Raw genomic sequence first — 15,265 nt, forward strand, 5'->3', positions numbered from 1 at the left:
TTAATCAGAAATATTAATGCTGAACTGATAGGATTACTGAGAGTGTAAAATGAAGAAACATTTGAAAATCATTCTATTTAAACTAATGCATATCCTTAGACACACATTGTATATATGGAAATGCTTTATAAAGCACTACAGAAATGATCAGCATCACCATTATCAACCTATGAGGTTTGCTTACATTCCAAGCTTCCCCCTTCACTATATTGGAAATAAGCAATGGTTTCTGCTCTACAAGCGACTCATGCAAGACAAAAATGATTGTCAGGAGTCTAAAAAATTGGGTGGAGACATTTTTAGGTTGAAATAATTATTATACATATTTAAAACTCACTGACAGACATCACAGAAATCAGTATTTGTGAAACTCAGATTCAATTAATATAAGGAATGGATTTCTCGTTAATAAACTGATATAGTTAAGCTTTTTATTTAGTAGACAAACTGTAACCACATGTTAGTCTAACTCCACTCTATATTAGAAAATATTAGTAATTCAACTTCTGGGTCCTGTTAGGGCAATACTTCTTCCTGCGCACAAAAGAAATAAAGAAAATGTAATGACATGAAAGCAGTTTCCATTTGGGTAACATGAAGCATGTTTTACAACATTGCTCATTGAAAAACCCAAAGGTAGTCATAGAGAGAGAAATGTTTTAAGTCAACCATCAAAAAGGTTTGGTTTTATTTTTCTAGGGTGCTATCTCCTTTTTAGAATCACACAAGAATGGCCTGAGACCTCTCTGTCCTCCTTTTGACCACACCTTAGCATCAAAACTCATTGAATGAGAAAATGAAATGCATCACACAAAGAAGGGGACACTAATTCCAATGATGCCATCAGGCTAATTGGCATTGTATCTTATCATGAAGTTGATATCATGCTGCCAAGACTTGGCAGGACTCTACTTATGGCTCTACCAATACTGAGTTGAGTGCTGTACCTATTACTGGATTGGATCTTTATGGGTTCATTTACTCAGGAACTTGGATAAGAGCTGAAATTCCTAAAAATATTTTGCCACAATAAAGCTCAAAGGAAAAAATAGCTAGAAAATCTGCTACCTTTTAAGGAATGAACACTACAGGAATTTCACCTGAAGCACTTTATTAGTTCCTTGTAAACTGTCAGTTTAAATCTATCTCAGGCCAAATTGCACATCTGTCTATTTGCAATGTTTCATAGGCTGAGGAAAGGGGAGCAGGCATTTTGGAGAAATTCAAAGACACACACGACTAATCCATCCTTTCTGTGTGATCCAGGAATATTACCACTTCTGCAGAGCTGCAAAGAAGATGGGGAAGATATTCCCTCTTCTTGCTTCCTCTATAGCCCAAAGATTTTACAGAAAATACTATGTAATGGGATTATTATGTATTAATGTACAGAATTAAGCTATTGATTGTACAACAGGAACAGAGATACAACATGAGATGAGAAAATCAGTACTTCAATACATGAAGGCAAAACACAGTCAAACTTCATCATTTTGTAATAACCAGGGAAAAGCCTGAATAGAATTTGGGAAAACTCTGACTCAAAAAATAAATATTATTTTAATGTGTTGCAAATTTTTCTCATGTATTTGGTGCAGAATAGATGTTCAAAAACATATGTTAAATGAAAAGAATGAATGCACGTATATCTTTATAGATATAGAGGATAGAGACAGATTCTAGAGTTACATAGATATAATATTTAAATGAATATCAAACAATATTGTCAAGAATAGATTCTATGAGTTATGTCTTAGTGAATAAAGAGCTACCATCAGTAATTAGTATGCTGATTAGTTATATAGAAATAGATCTTGTTAAAACAAGCTTTAGACACCTAAGTACATTTAAACCAACCAAGGGTTTTAATGGCTCTACAGCCATGCAAACATTAAAACATACACACACACACACACACACACAGAGGCATTTCTTGTTTGTCATTTTAATTTGCTAAAAATACATTTTTATTAATATTAGAAATCTTAGCATAGCTGTTGTTTGAATCATCTCAAATTCTGAATAAGAGAAGTTTGAATTAATCAGGTTTCATTTTATATGAGGAATATAACCAAGAAGAAAATAAACATTTTTGAAATAAAAAATACAAATCAAAAAAGAAGTAAAATAATATAAAATAGAAATTAAACATTTATGCTAAGCAGATAAAACAATATAGCATACCAGAAAATATTCTGAATTTAAAAGATTTACATGACAGCTATGTGAATAAACTGAGAACTATTCTTAAATAAATATAAGAATGATAGTGTAATAATATCTAAATCTTTTCACTTGCATTTTTGCTTGAAATTGCTGGGGGAAAAAATAACAATTTAAAGGCCAATATAATGTACAAAATAACATCACAATATTTTAAAAGAGACACCATGATCATTTTATTTTGTAACCATTAGACCCCATTTTTAAGTTACAAATGCAAAGAAATAATATAAACAAATGTAGAACAAGTTCCACTATTTAGGCAATCTTAGCAAGGTTCAAAGGGGCTTCTTCACACATACAACATTGAAAAAAAAGACAGCTGACTCTTTACAATAGTTGATTTGCCAGTTTTGTGTAAAATAATACACAGCTGTATAACATTATCTCCTTCTTTACAAAAAATATTTTGAAATGTAAGGACCTATAACCAGAAATTATTGTAAAACATGTAAATAATCATTTGGGGGGGGGGGAATCATAATTCCCAACCTGTAACAAACCATATTAAAAATGCCAACTAAGCTGTAGCCAGTTTTTCTCAGTGGTTAGAGCATCAGCCCACTGATTGTTGGGTCTTGGGTTTGATTCATGTCAAGGGCACATATCTCAGGTGCAGGCTAAATCCCTGGCACTTGTCAGGGTACATGCAGGAGGCAACCAATCAATGTTTCTCTCTTACATTAATGGTTCTCTCTCCCTGTCTCTCCCATTCCCTTTCACTCTCTCTAAAAACATGTATGAAAAAATATCCTAGGGTGATGATTAACAACTTAACAACAACAACAAAAATCAACTGAATTTTTCAAAAATATTTTAAATAAAATTAAAGTAAGTTAAGTTTGTAATGCATAGTAAATATTATGTCAAATATGAAATGTGCTAATAGCTAAATGGAGAATTTATTTTATCTCTATCTTTGCTAATTGAGAAGTTAAATGGTGTGTCTAATCCAAAATAATGTGTAATCCCAGAATTATTTCTACTTGGTTTTACAGAGCATTTTTCTCACTATATTTACGTAGGATATTCTTTGGCATATAAAATAAATTCAAGTAAGCTAAGGAGAGGAATTACTATAGAGCTGGGAAGACTCCTCCTCTTACCCTTGATTAATGTTTTTTTTTCTACCTTCTCCCATTTAAACAAAAGTGTTCATGTATTTACCCATTCAATCCTTTACCTATCTTTATTTTTTTGAAGTATTAAAAATATAGTATTTGGGGATTCCAAAATGGCAGTGGAATAAGTGGAAGCTACACTGATGGGGTCCCAGGATCAAACTGGAATTATAACTAAAATAAAGAAAAATCATCCTGAATAATCAACTGAAGACTAGCTGAAGAGAACCCTGATAAACAAGGATGGAAAGTGAAGACCACATAGAGACTAGTAGGAAGTGCGGAGGTGCAAGAGGGTTGTCCAGGCTCCCACAGATAGCAGCTGAATTTCCAGAGGGATATCTCAGCTGTGGGGGATTCCTGCTGAGAACTCTGGGGTCTAAACATAAGCTGTGCTCCCCAAACCAGAGTGCCAGAACTGAGAAAGGTGCTCACAGAACATCTGGCTATAAAAAGTAGTGAGGTTGCAGTCTGCCAGGGAGAGATGGCTGGAAATGCAGGCACTCTCTTAAGGGGACAACACATAATTTTATGTGCAGCCATTCACCTTGGGCTCTGGCAGAGGGAGGGCAGAGTGGACTGGAGCTGTGTGAAGAGGGTTGGTGGCTCTGGGTTAGAGCTTGGAAGGCAGACACCTGGGTTTCCTGTGCTGAGTCATTCATTCATACTGCAGAGCACATCTTTCCCAGCAAACCTTTACCATCCAGGCAGCTTTTGGGTGGGGCAGGGTGTGGGTGGGGGGAGGGGAGCAATTGCCCCACCCTATTGGAAAATCCCTGGCCCCAACCTGTGGAGTTTCTGAAGCCAATTAAGAGACTGAGAATAACAATCTGCCTGCAGGCAGAAGCAATTGCTCCACTGTGTTGGCAAACTTCTGTCCCCCAATGTGATTGATAGCCCTAGGCTAATCAAGACTGAATAACAATCAGACTACAAGCAGAGGCAGGTCTCTTGTGGCTTTAAGACTCTGCCTGATTTAATTCTGGGCCCAGGGATAGGAAAATCAGACCTTGGTGCACATCTTTATCCTTTCTAAAGGCACCCAGCACCAATAGAGGTAACAACAAACTGTGGATTACTGATAGCTCCAAACAAGGTACTCAGGGCCAGTTACAAACAGCATCTGATATTGTCCTGCACTAGCAGATCTACCTAATACATAGACACAAACACAAACAGGCAGCCAAAATGGGGAAACAAACACAAACAAACAAACCAAAAAAAATGCAAATGAAAGAACAAGATAATTCTCCAGAAGAAAAGCTAAATGAAATGGAAATAAGAAATTTATCAGATATAGAGTTCAGAATAATGATGACAAGGATAGTTAAGAGCATGAGAAAATATATAGTAATTATGAAAAAGGACCCATCAAAAATAAAGAATGACATAGCACCAATAAAGAATACATTGGAGAGAAAACACAGCAGATTAGAAGAAGCCAATGATTAAATTAGTGATTTAGAAGACAGGGTAGAAAAAAATCACTCAATCCAAGAACCAAAAAGAAAAAAAAAATTAGAAAACATGAGGAAACTTAAGGGAGCAATGGGACAACATGAAACAAAATAGTCACGTCATAGAAGTACAAGAAGGAGAAAAAAGTGAGCAAGGGATAGAGAACCTGTGTGAAGAAATAATGGCAGAAAACTTCCCTAACCTAGTGAAGGAAAATGTCACACAATTTCAGGAGGCACAGAGAGTCCCAAGATAGAAAAACCCAAACAGGCCCATGCCTAGACACATCATAATGAAAATGCCAAAAATTAAAGACACAGGGGGAACCTTAAAGGCAGCAAGAGGAAAGCAATTTGTTAACTACAAAGAAGCTCCCATAAGGCTGTCAGTTGATTTCTCATCTGAAACTCTACAGGCCAGAAAGGAATAGCATGAAGTATTCAAGGTAGTAAAAAGGAAGGATCTGAAACCAATATTACTATATCCAGCAAGTCTATCATTCAAAATAGATAATGAAATAAAGAGCTTCCCAGAAAATAAAAGGATAAAGGAGTTAATCACCACCAAAGCAGCACAATAAGAAATGCTAAAGGGATTGTTGTAAGAAGAAGAAATGAGAGAGAGAGAGAGAGAGAGAGAGAGAGAGAGAGAGAGAGCGCAACATAGGCATAAAGAATTAAAATGGCGATAAATTAGTACCTATCAAGAATAACCTTAAATGTAAATATAGGATTAAGTACCCCAATAAAAGAACATAGGGTGGCTGAATGGATACAAAAACATGACCCAAATATATGCTGTCTACAAAAGACCCACCTCAGAACAAGAGACCCACATAGGATGAGAGTGAAGAGATGGAAAAAAATTTCCAGGCATATTGAAATAAACAAAAAGCTGCCATAGCAATACACATATCTGACAAAATAGACTTCAAAATGAAGATCATCACAAGAGACAATAAAGTTCACTAAATAATACTAAAGGGATTGATGTAACAAGAGGATATAACCATGGTAAACATATATACACCCAATATAGAGGCACCTAAATACATAAAAAAATCTGGCGAACTTCAAGGGAGAGATCAACAGCAATACAGTCACAGTATGGGACTTTAAGACCCCACTGACTTCACTGGATAAATCTTCCAGATAAAAAACTACCAAGAAAACATTGACTATAAATGACACACTGGATCAGATGGATTTCATTCACAGTTACAAAACATTTCACCCCCAAAACTTCAAAATATACATTCTTCTCAAGTGCACATGCATAATTCTCAAAGACAGACCACATATTAGGAGACAAAAATCTCTACAAGTTCAAGAAGATTGAAGTCATATAAAGCATCTTCTTGTATCACAATGGCATGGGATTAGAAATCAACTACCGTAAAAACACTCAAAAACATTCAAATACAGGGAGGCTAAATATCATGTTAGTATACATTAAATTGGTTAACAATGAGATCAAGAAAAAAAATAAAAAAATCCTGAAAACAAATGAAATTGAACACAGACCAACCCAAATTCTCTGGGAGACAGCCATAGCAGTCCTGAGAAGGAAGTTCATAGCACCACATGCCTACCTCAAAAAACAAGAACAATTAATAATAAGCTATTTAACCCTACAACTTAAAGAATGAGAACAACAACAACAAAAGCCCAGAGTAAGTAGAAGGAACAAAATAATAAAGATAAGGGCAGAAATAAATGACATAGACACTAAAAACAACCACAATACCAAATATCAATACAATTAAGAAATGGTTCTTTGAAAAGAGAGATAAGGCTGGTGAACTTTTAGTCACACTCATAAGGAAACAAAGAAAGAGGATGCGAATACATAAAATCAGAAATGAAAATGGTGAAGTAACAGCTGTCATCACAGAAATACAAAATATTGTAACAAAATACCATTAACAACTATATGCCAACAAGCTTGACAATGTGGATGAAATGGACAAATACCTAGAAAAAATATGATCTTCCAAAATTGAATCAGGAAGAATCAGAAAACCTGAATAGGTCAATAACAACTGATGAAATTGAAGTGTAATAATAATAATAATAATAATAAACAGCAAACAAAATCCCTCGTCCAGAAGGCTTCACAGGGGACTTTTACGAAACATTCAAAGAACTAACACCTATTCTCAAGCTATTCCAAAAAATCTAAGAGGAAGAAACACTTTCAACTGCTTTTTATGATACCAGCATTACCCTAATGCCAAAACCTACAAAGAAAGATAATTAGAGGTCAATAACCCTGATGAACACAGATGCTAAATCTTTAACAAAATATTAACAAACTAGAGGCCCAGTGCACGAATTCGTGCACCTTGAAAGGAACTGTGGGCCACGAGGCTGTGGTGGGCACAGGGTTGGGTCTCAGCCCATCTTCCACACCCCTACCCAGCCCCTCCCACCACAGCCCCTGGTCCCCAGTCTGCCAGCAGCCCCGCTCCTGACACAACTGCTCCCACACACTAATGGCACTGGCCCCGCTCACACCCACTGATGGTGCTGAGTGATCAGGACCAGTGTCGGGCGTTAGCAGTGAGTGTGAGCGGTGGCTCTGGTGCTGCTGCAGGTGCGAGTGGGGCTGGTGTCAGCAGTGGGTGAGAGCACCATGGTGCACAGGAGCAAAGAATTTTCAGTAATCACCAGAGGCTTGCCCTGATGACAGCGACTGGCACCCCTCCTTGGTCTGGCACCCCTGTTCACCTGCTCCACCATCCCGCTGAGGCTGATGCCCTCCATGTTCCGCACATGCCCCCTCGTGGTCAGCGCACATCATAGCAACCAGTTCTTCCATTGTTCTACCGTTTGGTCTATTTGCATATTAGGGTTTTATATATATATAGATTGGATCCAGTAATACCTGAGAAAGATCATACAGCATGACCAAGTGGGACTTATTCCGGGGATGCAAGGCTGGTACAATATTCGCAAATCAATAAATGTGATACATCACATAAACAAATTGAGAGACAAAAATCAAATGATTATATAAATAGATGCTGAAAGAGCATTCAACAAAATCCAACACCCATTTTTTATAAAACCGCTCACCAAAGTTGCAATAGAGGGATCATACCTCAACATAATAAAGGCCATATATGACAGACTTACAGCTCACATCATACTTAAGCACCAAAACCAAAACCATTTCCCCTAAGGACAGGAACAAGACAATGATGTCTGCTTTCACCACTCTTATTCCACATAGTCCTGGAAGTGTTAGCCACTGCTGTTGAACAGAAAGAAAATATGAAAGGCATCTAAAGTGGAAAAGAGGACGTAAAACTCTCATTACTTGCAGATGACATGATACTGCACATACATAACCCTAAAGACTCTATTAAAAAACTGCTAGATTTAATAAATGAATTCACAATGTAGCAGGATAGAAAATTAACACCCAGAAATCCATGGTATTTTTATACATCAATAATGAATTATCAGAAAGAGAAGCTAAAACATTCCCATTTACCATTGCAACAAAAATATAAGATACTTAGGAATAAACTTAACCAAGGAAATAAAAGACATACTCAGAAACCTATAGGTGGTTGAAAAAGAGATAGAAGGAGATATAAAGAAGTGGAAAAATATACCGTGTTCAAGGATTGGTAGAATGAACATCATTAAAATGCGCATACTACCCAAAGCAATCTATAGACTCAATGCAATCCCTATTAAATTACCAATGGCACATTTCACAGATTTAGAAAATACTCCAAAAATTTATATGGAACAAAAAAAAAAGACCCCAAATAGTTGCAGCAATTTTGAGAAAGAAGAACAAAGTTAGAGGGATCACAATACCAGATATCAAGTTATACTACAACACCATTGTAATAAAAACAGCCTGGTACTGGCAAAAGAACAGGCATATAAATCAATGGAACAAAACTTAGGCCCCAGAAATCTACCCAAGCCATTATGCTCATTAATATTTGACTAAGGAGGCAAGAGCATACAATGTAGTCAAGACAGTCTCTTCAATAAATGGTGTTGGGAAAATTGTAAAGATATATGCAAAAAAAAAAATGAAACTGGACCACCAATTGACACTATGCACAAGAATAAACTCAAACTGGGTAAAAGACTTAAATGTAAGTTGTGAAACCATAAATATCCTAGAAGGAAATATAGGCAGCAAAATCTTAGACATCTCTCATAGCAATATGTTTGTGGATACATCTCCTAAGGAAAGGGAAATTAAGGAGAAAATAAATGGGACTACATCAAAATAAAAAGCTTCTGCACAGCAAAAGAAACCAACAAAATGAAAAGGGAGTCCACTGTATGGGAGAACATATTTGCCAATGATACATCTGATAAATAGTTAATAGCCAAAATATACAAGGAACTTATACAACTTAACAAAAGGAAGACAAACAATCTAATTTAGAAATGGGCAAAGGACCTAAATAGATACTTCTCCAAATTGGACATACAGAAGGCCAAGAGACATATTGAAAAATACTCAGTCACTGATCATTAGAGAGATGCATATTAAGAAGATAATGAAATATCACCTCACACTTCTCAAATTGGCTACCTTCAACAAATCAACAAATGATACCAGGTTTACCAGTTAATAATGCAGATTTTTTTCAATACATGGAGTTATACATATGTTGATATATATGCAATTTAATATGTATGCTATTTTGTAGTATTGACAGCAAGCTTCAAAACTTCATATGTCAAATTTTCTGAAGGTGTCAACATCATAGATATTTTTGCGCTTAAAAATGTTGAATTTTGTGCCAAAGAAAGAACATTAGCGGGAAGTTTTAATTCATTACTTTATTTTGAAGAAAAGTACTGCTGAAAGTTATCGTATACTTTGGGAAGCTTATGGTTAACATGTTCCATCTCAAGATACTTGTGAATGCTGGCTTAAACTCGTTAAAAGTGATTTTTTTGATGTGAAAGACAAAGAACGTCCAGGTCAACCGAAAAAGTTTGAAGACCAACAATTTTAAGCATTATTGGATGAAGATGTGCGTCAAACTCAAAAACAACTTGCAGAAAGATTAAACATTGCCCAGCAAACAATTTCTGATCATTTACAAGCAATGGAAAAGATTTTAAAGGAAGAAAAATTGGTGCCACATCAACTGAACGAAAGACAAATAGAAAACCAAAAAGTCATCAGTAAACGTTGCTTGAATGGCACAAAAGAAAGTCTTTTTTGCATTGAATTGTGACTGGCGATGAAAAGTGGATTTATTTTGAGAATCCCAAACACACAAAATCATGGGTTGATCCAGGTCAACCATCAACATCGACTGCAAGGCCAAATTGCTTTGGAAAGAAGACAATGCTCTGAGTTTGGTGGGATCAGGAAGGTGTGGTGTATTATGAGCTTCTGAAACCAGGTGAAACCATTAATACTGATTGCTACTGACAACAAATAATCAATTTGAACCACGCTTTGATTATAAAACGACCAGAATGGGCCAGAAGACACTGCAAAGTAATTTTGCTTCCTGATAACACACCATCACACACTTCAAAACCAGTTAAAGACACATTAAAAGATCTTGCCTGGGAAGTATTAACCCACCCGTGGTATTCACCACACCTTGCTCCTTCAGATTACCACTTGTTCAGATTGATGGCACGCGCACTTTCTGAGCAGCCTTCAAAACCTATGAAGTGGAAAATTGGGTCTCTGAATGGTTTGCCTCAAAACAAGAAAAGTTCTATTGGGACGGTATCCACAAATTACCTGAAAGGTGGGGGAAATGTGTAGCTAGTGATGGGCATTACTTATAATAAAGCACTTTTGATGTTTCTCTTAAAATTATCGTGTTTTCTTTGATTACAAAATCCGTATTATTAACCGGTACACCTGGTAAGTGCTGGTGAGGATGTACAGAAAAGAGAACCCTAGTACACTGCTAGTGGAAATGCAGACTGGTGCAGCCATAATGAAAAACAGTATGGAGTTTGCTCAAAAAATTAAAAATGGAAATGCCATATGATCCAGTGATACCACTCTAGGAATATATCCTAAGAAACCAGAAACACCAATCAGAAAGAATGTATGCACCCTTATGTTCATAGCAATTCAATTTACAATAGCTAAGATCTGGAAACAGCCCAAGTGCCCATCATTAGATGAGTGGATAAAGAAGCTGTGGTGTATTTCCAATGTGGAATACTATGCAGCTATAAAAAATAATGATCTCTTACCCTTTGAGACAGCATGGGGGGACCTAGCGAGTATTATGCTAAGCACAATAAGCCCACCATAGAAGGAGAAGTATCACATGATTTCTTTCATATGAGGAATTTAATGGACAAAATTAACTGATGAACAAAATAGATCCAGAGACATTCAAGCATGTAAGAGACTTTTGAATCTCAGACCCAAGGCAGGTTGGGTGGATGTTAGGAAGTGATCAACCAAAGTACCTGTTTGCATATATGCATAACCCACGGACACTGACAATAGGGTGATGAAGACCTGGGGCAGCCTAGAAGTGGTCAATGGGGGGAAAAGGGTGACTTATGTAATACTTTCAACAATAAAGATTTTTTTAAAAATCAAGATCAGAGCCAAAACCGGTTTGGCTCAGTGGATAGAGCGTCAGCCTGCGGACTGAGGGGTCCCGGGTTCGATTCCGGTCAAGGGCATGTACCTTGGTTGCGGGCACATCCCCAGTGGGAGGTGTGCAAGAGGCAGCTGATCGATGTTTCTCTCTCATCGATGTTTCTAGCTCTCTATCCCTCTCCCTTCCTCTCTGTAAAATATCAATAAAATATATTTTAAAAAAATCAAGATCAGAAAAGAAAACATTAAAAAATAAAAGAAAAAATATGGCATTTACTTACACTTTTTACTACTGCTAAATAGACATTTTACAACTCTGCTTTATATTTGTTTATCGCCCTTGGTCATTATTATTCTTATTTCTGACACTTGTCTTTCTATCTGAGAGAAATTTCAACACATTTTAGTATGTTTTCTTTTTTCTAACAGTTAAATTTGCTCTCAATAACATATTTAAAACCTTAATGTTATTTTTGTAATACTTTATTAAAATCATGGCGTATATTTATAAATGAGAATTTGCATAGGATAAGAATATACTTCATAGTAATTTCAAATAAATGTCCTATTATCTCACAATTGATTACGTATCTCATCTTCTATCACATTGCTTTCATTTTAATAAACTATTTAAACACATGAATGAAAGTGGAATAATTTAACCTGTCATGTGGATATTTCATCACTGCAATATTTTGATACTTAGATATGCCTGAATTCATTCTTATTTTTTAAAATTTATCTTTATTGTTGAAAATATTACAGATGTCCCTTTTTTTCCCCATTGACCCCCTCCATCCTGCACCTGCCCCCACCAGGCATTCACTGCATTATTGTCTGTGTCCATGGATTATGCATGTATGCATATAAATTCTTTGATTAATCTCTTCTCACCCCCCTACTTCACATTATCTTTATAATTTCATTCTGGGCACAAGCATAGGTTAAAAATTAAATTTTTTGTTTCAATGGCTCTCTTTGTGGTAAATCAAAATTGTAGGAGGGAAAGCTATAATCCAAGGAAGAAGCCTCCACTGTCTGTTAGGGGGTGAAGCATATATGGCCAAGTAAAGTAAGAGGAGATGAAAACCTCACACTGGATTTTTACATGCTCTATATGACATCATGATGACGACGAAATAGTATTGGCTCTGTAGTTAAAAGACCTGGGTTTGAAACTCAGTTCTGCCATTCAATTGTTTTGTGACCATAAACAATTAAATTCTCTGAGCCATAAATTTTTACTTGAATAATAAATATACTATTCATAAGGCTACTATGAGATTCCATAAAATATGCACAAAACACTTAGCACCCAGGCCTGGTACATAATAGGAACTCAATATAACTTAACAGGTTTTCCTCAACAGATAGGGTACTGAAGTTACTCAATAATATATTAGCTTCAAGGCAATTTTTAAATTCTTTTTTCTTTCATGTATGTACTCCCTCAAAATCTGGACACAGATATGATTATTTAGAGGGTACTATTCTAGGCTCTTTCAAGAAATAGATAATCATTTATTGAACACCAAGATGCATTCTTGGCATGTTATCCCCTCTATATTAATTTATATACATTTTCTTCTTGTATTAGACTTTGTTTATAAGTATTTAAAGTATAAAAAAGTCATTATCTAACCCCCATTGCCTGAGTCTCTTCCTAAATTCTCTTAGCTAATGTCACCATTATCCATCTTTCCACCCAGTCTAGACATGAATCATCCTAGACTTCATCTTCTCACCCTATATTTTAATCAATTACCAAGTGTGATTAATACTAATTACTAAACCAACCTGAAACCTTTTTCCACTAAATTGAATTACCTTAGTTCAGGTCTTCAGTATTTCTGCCTTTAATTATAGCAACTGATCCCCTTCACATTATTGCCTTCATTGCAATTAACCCACTATACTAATTGTTTTTAGAATATTTACTCAGTTACTTTAGCAGTGGTTCCTTTTACTTAGATCAGTGGTCGGCAAACTGCTGCTCGCGAGCCGCGGTTTGCCGCTCTGTTGTCTAATGAGTTTGCCAACCACTGACTTAAACCAACTTTTTATTTATTTAAAGGAAGTCCTATGCGAAGTAGAACATGTAAAATTTTAATTGAGGCAGAGGTGGGAAACCTGAAAAATAGTACTTCCCCAATTTCATGTCAGCCAGTAAGGAAAGTCCTCGAAAGACACCTTCGAAACCAGTGGTCTATAGGAAAAATCTTAGAAGGCTAAACACAATAAATAAAAGGCTAACTTCACAAATTGTCTTTTCCAACCCTTTCTATTCTAACCATATCACCTATGAGTCTCTAACCTCAAATCTCTGCTCCAGTATCTTCAACTTGTCATTTCCCCTAGCACATCAAGCTATTTCTCATCAATTTATATCTGTCTATATTATTCTCTCTGCATAGAATGTTTCCCTCTTGATTCTCAATTTGTCTAAAACTCATTCTATAAGACATAGCTCCAAAGTTCCCATCCCTCTGAGTATTACCCAATTTACCAAATTGATTTAGTTGCTCCCATTTCTGTGATCTTATAGTACCTTGTATATAGTACTTGCATTATAGTCCCTACCACACTTTAAAGAAATCATTAGTTAAAATGTCCTTCTCCCTAATTTATTGTGACAAAGACTGTTACTCATAAATGTGCATTATATAGGACCTAATACCCAAAATACAGTAAGTGCTTTATAAATTTTTGTATCATTTAATTTATAAAGATCTCATTGTTATTAAATTCAGTTTCTACCACTCAACTTTAATAATTTTAAAGTTTCAATTAAATAAATATTAAGCTTAAGTGTTTTGTATACTTTTAGGTTATTGTTTAGAAAATCAAAAAAAGTTCAATGCTAATTTATGAGATATTTTTATGGGAGCACTGTTTAGCGCAGTGTTCAATGAAAAACACTGGATTATGATTTAAGACAATGACAACTTGCACTTTCTTCTTTTCTAATCATAATGTTTCTATACCAGAGATGCATTTCTTTCTACTTTTTAACCTGGAGTAATATCTAGTACAAGATTCACAGATGCTCAGAACCCTTGAAAACAAGCAAACAAAGAATTTTACTGAGACATATAAGTAAGCATGTGTGCTGCATCAAATCCTAGGAGGATTTGAGACAATGCTAGTTTGGCCAGTGTACCTCCCTTAAACCCCTTCCTCAACACGCATAATCATACATACATACATACACAAAATAAAGTTTTAAAAGTGATTTTCTGCAATGAAATTAATTAGTTTTTTAAAAGTTATATCCATTTGATTTGAATCACTAGAGTAATAATACATGAATACTCAAAAAATTCAATAACATAACCTTTAGTAAATCTTGAAAAGCTCTGAAGGACAAAGTGGTTAGATCAATATTAGTTTATTTCAAATGTTGAGCAGCATAAAGAGACAAGGCAGATCATAGGATGGATTTTATTACCTGTGGGACTGATAAGTCCTGGTGATAAGAGGCCTGGAACTGAATGTGGCAGAAGGCGAGCATTGTCCTGCAACACTCCCAAAGAACGTTTAGGAGGCCTGCCAGGCCTTGAACTGTTGAAAAACAGACAAACAAAGATCAGGTTTAAAATGTCCACTTTTTGAAAATACAATTGCTTACTACATTTGACTCCTAAATCTTAATTGGTGGGATTGATAGAATTTTATATTAAAGACTATGTTCATTGATTACAAAAAGACCAGTATATTCCTTCTCACTAAATTTCCCAACACATGGCAAACATTTAAACTATAAAAGACCAATTTCTATTTTAGAATCCATTTATAAGCTAGCACTTTGCAATACAGTTTACCTGTTATGAGAAACCCAGTTAACCCCTGATGTTAAAGCTACACTTGATCCCTGGTGAGATCTG

The 15,265-nt window shown here is 35.6% G+C and overlaps 1 protein-coding gene across 1 annotated transcript in view; it reads right to left on the reverse strand.

The window, feature by feature from the left end:
* Nucleotides 1-14,937, reverse strand: part of DACH2 (dachshund family transcription factor 2) — a gene marked incomplete at its 3' end in the record, with an annotated part of 454,016 nt that extends 439,079 nt beyond the window's left edge. Inside the window, exon 1 of the mRNA XM_080652343.1 lies at nucleotides 14,830-14,937. The remainder of the gene's footprint in view (nucleotides 1-14,829) is intronic.
* Between the last annotated feature and the right edge of the window lie 328 nt (nucleotides 14,938-15,265).

Source organism: Plecotus auritus (assembly GCF_963455305.1).
Source record: "Plecotus auritus genome assembly, chromosome: X".
In the NCBI taxonomy this organism is placed as follows: domain Eukaryota; kingdom Metazoa; phylum Chordata; class Mammalia; order Chiroptera; family Vespertilionidae; genus Plecotus; species Plecotus auritus.